Below are 7,716 nucleotides of genomic sequence, written 5' to 3'. Positions count from 1 at the left end.
ATTATTATTATTATTATTATTATTATTATAATAATAAGTAAAACAATAGTTTAATTATGCAACCCACCAAGAAAAATCACAATAATGAAAGCTTCATTTCATTTTAAGTTTTATGGCCAAACAATCACCCATATTAAAGCCCCTTTTTTGAAATGTTTTTAGCTGAAGATACTTTTATTAAAAGTATTTTCTTAAAAATTATTTTTAAAAGAATCATCAATTTAGAGTTTGTTTGGTAATAATTTTTAAAAATATTTTTAGTCTAAAAAATATTTTTAAAAAAAAAAAATTAAGAGTCTATTTGGTAATGATTTTAAAAAAAAGTTTTTAATATTTCTGACACTTAAAAAATTTTATCTTTCAAGTATTAGAAAGAGTAAAAACACTTTCTATAATCACTGTTACACAAGCTCTAAGTGTTTGGCAAAATTTAGAAAACTCTTTTAAAAAACTGAAAAATTACTTTTACTATTGAAAAATCACTTATAGTATTTGCTAGATATATACTTGATAAGTGATTTTCCTTTAAAAAAAAAATATACTTTCATTGAAAACACTTCGAATAGAAACACTACAAACGTATTCTAAAAGTTTTGTTTGATAATGATTTTAAAATTCATTTCTAATATTTCTAATGCTTAAAAAAAATATCTTTTAGGTATTAAAAATATTAGAAACACTTTTAAGAATCATTATCAAACACATTCTTATAGTGCGTTTGACAGTGATTTTGGGAAAGTATTTCTAGTATTTTCTAACATTTGAAAATTTTTACCTTTTAAATATTAAAAATGTTAAAAACATTTTCTAAAATCATTATCAAATATACTTTAAAGAGTACATTTGGTAGTGATTTTAGAAAACTTTTTTAACATTTCTAACGTTTGAATGACACAAATTTTTAAGTGTTAAAAATATTAGAAATACTTCCTGAAATCATTGTTAAACGAGGTCTAAAAGTGAGTTTGATAGTGATTTTAGAAAATATTTCTAGTCTTTCTAACACTTAAATGATAAAAATTTTCAAGTGTTGAAAAGATTAGAATTGCTTTCTAAAATCACTATCAAACGAGCTCTAAGTGTTTCTCTAAAAACACTATAAATAAATTTTTCAACAGGTGATTTTTAGATTTTAAAAATATTTCTTAAATTTTGTTAAATGTATATTTTTTTTTTTCAAAAAAAACACTTTTTAGATTAAAAATGTAACACCCCAAAATTTTATCTAGGGGCAAAATAGTAATTTATAAAGTAATTAAGTAATTAATTAAATTCATTAAGGGTGAAATGGTCCTTTTACAATTAAAAATCCTAGGTATAAATTAGATCTTCCTCTTGCTTTCTTTATTCAGAAAACCCTATAAACCAAAATTAGAGAATTTGAGATGCTAAGGCTCAAGGGTTATAGGTTCAAAGTTTGAAGTTTAAATTTTTCCAGGTAAGATTCTAACCCTAAATTAATATATTATATTCGTTATTTAGTTCTGAACACGCTAGTTATTCTTTGAATTTTTTTTAAATTTAGATTAGGGTTAGTTTTTTTTTTTTAATTCGTTTTAATATCAAAATATTAAAAAATTAAGATTTTGATGTATTGTTGGAAATTGGGTCATCTTAAGTTTTTAGATGAAAAAAAAAATTCTTTGGAAGATTTCGATTTAGGCTATGGTTAATTTATTTTAAAACTTTTAGGTCAAAATATTGAAATTAGGAATATAGGTTGTTCTATTAATGAAAATAGGGAAATTCAAAATTTTCTTAGATGAATAGATCTAAGCAATAAAATTTCAAAAATTAAATGAGTAAATAAATATATGATTATATGTGGGAGTGGCAAAACAATATATATATATGTTGCATGTGTGTGGAAACTGGAAGATAGAAGAATGGTGAAAAAAAAAAAAAAGTTGCATGCGTGTGGGAACTGGAAGATAGAAGAATGATGAAAGTGATAATAATAATGAGGCATGCACTGTATATGTAGTGTGTGAGTATTATGTAGTGTGTGAGTATTACGGTACTTGTGTTTAGAAAAATATGAAAGTGGTAGAAATAATTATGTGTAATAAATGAGGTGAAGTACAAATTAGTTAAATTTATAGTATTATAATTAGATTAATGAGAAATATTAAGTTGATAAGTAGCATAAAATTTAATTAGTGAAATAAATTGTAGTTTAATTAAATTATGTTGTGTCCCAAAAAAAAAATTGAAAATAAAATTTAAGTTTTATATGAATTAGAAATTTATAAATTTTTCTAAAATAGGAATATATTAAATTATCTTTCATAATTAAAAACATTAATTTGAATACCTAAAATTTTAGGATTGTCAAACCTATCATTTTAGATAAATAGTAACAGTTATTTCTCTTATACTTTGTTAGGTGAAGAGTATATTTTCCAAAATTATTTTTCTTGAAAGTTTTTGAGGTCTTCTTTTGAGGTAAGGGAAATTAATATAGCTTTTGCAAAAGAAAATAATTATACATAGACATATATATATTGTATGTGTAATTGTTAATTTTTCTTTTAAGCATGGATCAAATACATTTTTGTATGAAAAATGTGCTATAACATTTATTTTGTTTATATCAAAATACTTGGGGATTTTCTGATTTAGTAAGTTGTAATAAATAAAATAAAGAATTTGACTATGGTTTGTTTGACCTTTGTCAACGGGATATAATAGTTGACATTTACATTTTTGTGGTGGGAAATGTAATTGATTTGAACCCCAACCTTTAGGGGTTTGATTAGAGGTTACTAGTACTAGTAGTGTTTGGTTCCGTCTACCTTAAAATGAACATTTGAGGCTACCCACCTATTTGTAAAGTCCCACTTAAATGGGCACTATTTGCTATTTGATAACCAAAGTGAAAACAATTGAAATGTATTTGATTTAAAATGGATATAAAATGGTTTTGATATATAGAAAAATGTTTGGTTAAACACCTTAAAATGTATTATCATATTTGTACTCAAACGTTCTTATGAAAATGATTTTACACTAAATCTCCTATTTGTAAGCATGATTGAAACTATTTGATCCATGAAACTGTATTAATATTCCTTATTAGACTTTGAGCTCATTCCCTTTTGTTGATAATTTTTCAGGTATCCTTAGTTCGGGTGAGGAGTGACGGTTAGGAGGGGGAATTGGTTTGTTAAGACTTTTGTCAAAACTCTCTTTATTTTGAGTATTGTTATATGTTAAAATTTATTTTCCATTAGAATTATTTGAGTTTAGAGTTATCTGGACAATAACACTTGGTCTGATGTGTTAGTTTCAAAATTTGTTATTTGGAGATTTTAGAATTTTTGTTCTTTGAACAGGAATTTGGTAATTGGTAAATTTCCAGTTATAATATGATTGTTTGCATTGTTTCCGGGGCTTGAAGTGTAAAATGACCGTTATACCCTTAAAGTAGGTTTTGGGGCGTGGCAAAAAACATTTATTATGAAATGGACTCTATAATCATTTAACATAATTTATTATTTTAATGATAATTTTTCTACGTTTAGTCTCTTCTTTTCATTCTCCCCATTTATCTTCTTCTTTATGATTTTTTTTTTAAATTTTAAATAAGACCCTCCAATTTGTATTAGATAATTTTTATTATTTGTTTAATTCTACAAGTTTGAGAAGTTAGTTTTCTCAAATAAAAGTAGGATTTTTTAGACGTAATATTTTTAAAAAACTAAAATAACAATCTTATTTAAATAAGATTTATAATTCTTATAAAACTAAAATATATATATATATATATATATATATTAATCATAATTTTCTTGACAATGTATGAAAAATAAATATGAAAGTGGGAGCATTTTTAAATATTGAAAAAAATAGGCCTTAATTTTGTAACATCTATTATGATTAAAAAAATAATTATATTTAAATTAAAAAGAAACCTAAATTTTAAATTCAAATAATTATTTAAATATTAAATAAATATATCGTTATCTATAGTTTTATATTAATAGAGGAATTATTTAAAGATAAAAAAAGAAAGAATGAAAAAGAGAAAAAATTTAAATAGAATTTTATAGTTTTATTGCAATCTTAATTAGTCTTCAATTAAGTCTGCTTAAAAGAGCAATATGTCTTATTTCAAAGATGGAATAACATAATGATAAATTTTTTGTTTTAAAGAATATAACAAATTGTGACATTTTTTAATTTTTTTATTTCATAAATTATAAATTTTATTTTCAAATAAAAAATGTCAGTTTATAGATTACAAAAACCTATATCTTAATTTTTATATTTTTGGATATATTTTATACTCATAATTAGAAAATTTGTGCATTTATGAGTTTCATGAGTTGTGAAATGAGCTAGGCCAATGGGTAAGTTTTTTATTTTTTTTACTTTTATAATTTTAATGAAAATATTTAAATAAAAATAGAATATTTTATACAAAAATGTAGATTTAAATAATTTCTAAAATTGTTTTCACAAATTTAAATTTTAAGATAGTAAAAAGTTTTTGATAAAATAAGTTAACAAATTAAATTTTAAATAATAAAAATAATAATAACAACCACAACAATAAAATAATAATAATAATAAAAATATTGGCATGATAATTAATTTCAAATAAAAAAATGATAAAAATAATATAAATGGGCTCTAAGATGCAAAAGAAAGAAAATCAATACTTTGAGGACACACAACTGTTCAATGCCCAACATGGAACATGATTTATGGCCCTTGGTAACAAGGTATTTTGAAACTATCTCACATTGCATGGTAGTTTTGACCTTACAGTGTGTCAGAGTCCAAAAATATTTAAATCCATTTAAAGCCATAAATGAGATCCATAAAGGGTCAGGACATAGTGCACCTCTTTTCAAATATTCAGTAGGCTTTGAGACTTGAAATAAAGACCTGTATTTCATAGGTTTGATGTGGCTAGAAAAACACAATGCAATGTGTATGGGTATGGGGAGCTTTAAAAGAAATAATTATACTCGAAGAAGCTTGGCTCTAACCCATAGCCAGGATGGCCTAATCTTAAACTCCAATGCAATATTCCCTAAAAGGATGCAAATGATGTCATAGGATTATAGAGTAGAATAGTGTCATAGTGTTGTTACATGGTAGTTTCTCTTACTCTATTATGAAATTCTTTTTTAGTAGTAAACAAACGTATATATCATATCATTTACTGAAGGTTCAGAACATTAGAACTAAATGAAGGTGGTGTTTGTTTTTTTACTTAATTATAAATAGAACCTTAATACTTAATAGTGTTAAATATTAGACTATTTGTTTTTATAGTATTTTATTTCTATGAAGTATTAAAAAGTAAATAAAAACTAATATGTTATTTTTTCTATTTAGAAAAAGCTACATATTTTGGTTTTTTCTGTTCAATAAAAAGTTTATAATAAATCTTTAAAAAGAAAAAAAATAAATAACCTAAATTCTGAAAACAAATTGCTTTCATAAAAAAGCTAAAAAAACAAACACTCTCAAAGTCTGCACACGAAGTCAATGCCTATAAAGAAAATGACCAATCCCTAGGACCCAGACAAGTGAAAAGAATCATGCTAAGACCTTAGTCATGATAAGATCAATGACTATGACTCCAACTCAAGATAAATACAAAATGAAGTTTCCAAAGAAGACTTCCAAAGATGATCTTAAAGTATGCAACATTTCTAAGCTTCATAAGTAGATTTCTATAGTGATATATTTTACAAAAGATAACATTAAGTTTCTCAAAAAATATATACAAGCAAAATGTATTATTCAATTTTATATATATATATAAAACATATACATACAAAACTATTACATATAGTTTTTGTTTTTTGTTTTTATCATTCCATAAAAGAAACTCAAGTAATTACTCAGCTATTTTTACAAGTTGAGTAGTTGTTTATGTCATGGTTTTAAAAATCGGATTGGACTAACCGATTCGATCATCGGCCAATTGTAGTTCTGGTTCGGTTTAGCTAATTGAGCCGGCCAAGGATTGAATCGAAATCGAACCGGTTGAACTAAGGGTTGGACCAACGAACCGAACAGTTCAACTTTTTTTTAAATCTAAAAACACTTTTTTTTAAGCCCAATATATATATATATATATACCCAATAAGCTTTTAGTCTTACAAGTTAATGATTTTTGCATGCCTTTTATATCCCACAATCCCTACATTTTTTTTTTTTTTATCCATTTTCAATGTGGGATTAGTTAGTGAGAAAAAAAAAATTTTGCAAGCTGGAGAGCTTGAGTTGGGACTTTTAGGTGTAAAATTGAAGCTTAACCATTAAGATATAAGTTTCTTCATTGTATTATATTTGCAAATAAAAATATATAACAAAATTAATATATTTTTTTTCAAATTTTTATTGTATAAAAACATAAATCACTTTCACATTTATTTTTATAATAATTATATAATGTAATTAAAAAAATAATATAAATTAATTAATATAATAATTTCAAAATAATAAAATACAAAAAGACATGCAAATAAAATTAAATATTATATATTTTTTAATTTTAAATATATATTTATATTTAAATATTATAAATATTCTATTTAATAAAATTTAAAATATTAATATATTTATATTTCTCTTCATCATTTAATTTGATATGTCAAATATAAAAATGAAATATTATTAAAATTTTAATTATATATAATTTTAATTTCTTATAATTATTTAAAATTTTATATATTATATAAATTATTATTTATGATGTCACTGATTCAACCATGGTCCGACCACTAGTTCGACTAGTGAATCGTGAACCGGTAACTTTTCCGATTCAACCAGTCTAGTTTTGAAACATTGGTTTTTGTATGTTCATGAAGATAAATGATATTGAACTTGCATAAGATGTTTCCATGAAAACTGAGATTTTGAACTTCTTAGATGGATAAAAAAGATTTGCTCATTGGATAATGTAACAAAACTTTGTATATTATTGATTCCATCCTGTTGTAAAAAAGAAAGGAATATAAAATTTTAAACTTTAAATTGCATAAATATTAAGAAATGAAAATTAAAAACAAAGTAAGTGTTACCTCAGAAGTATGGTTCATTAAGTCTCTTGTAGAACATGATAGAAACCTCTCTACATTTCTTTCGAATAAAGTTGCAAGCAATGATCCAAAACTATCAGAGAGTTTCACTTCGACGCAACACCTATATTGATAGTATACACATTGCAGAATAGCAAAGATTTACAAAGTTGAATGTATTAAGTAATTATGAGTTTATTAGGTAATTTATAATAATATTAATACTATTGTTTTATATATGTGTAAGAGTTATAACCTTGGAGTAGCAATAGCGTCATGATCTTTGCAATAAATGCAAGCAAATGATTGTTCAAATACAACATTAGTGCCTTTATTGCATTTGTTACAAGCCATATACCAAAACTTCTTATATAGATTTGGAATGCAAATTGATGCCTTAATCCAAAAGGTTGTTTGCTACATCAAAATTTGATTGATTAGACAAGGCAATATTTGTGTATGCTAGTATAAAAAAAATGTTATTGTATGATGAGAGGAATTTAGAAAGTTTATCATGTCGATTAAATTTGATATCTCATTTATTTTTCACAACACTGCTATCAAATGAAGGTGCCGGGTTAGATGAAGAAGCGGAATATGATTTTTGAGCAATGATTTCGTTTAGGCAATCTGCATTTCATTACACCTATGATGAAACATAAGAGAAAAAATT

This window comes from Vitis riparia, chromosome 2 (genome assembly GCF_004353265.1).
Source record: "Vitis riparia cultivar Riparia Gloire de Montpellier isolate 1030 chromosome 2, EGFV_Vit.rip_1.0, whole genome shotgun sequence".
Taxonomy (NCBI): Eukaryota; Viridiplantae; Streptophyta; class Magnoliopsida; order Vitales; family Vitaceae; genus Vitis; species Vitis riparia.
Note: the sequence above shows the minus strand (reverse complement) of the source record.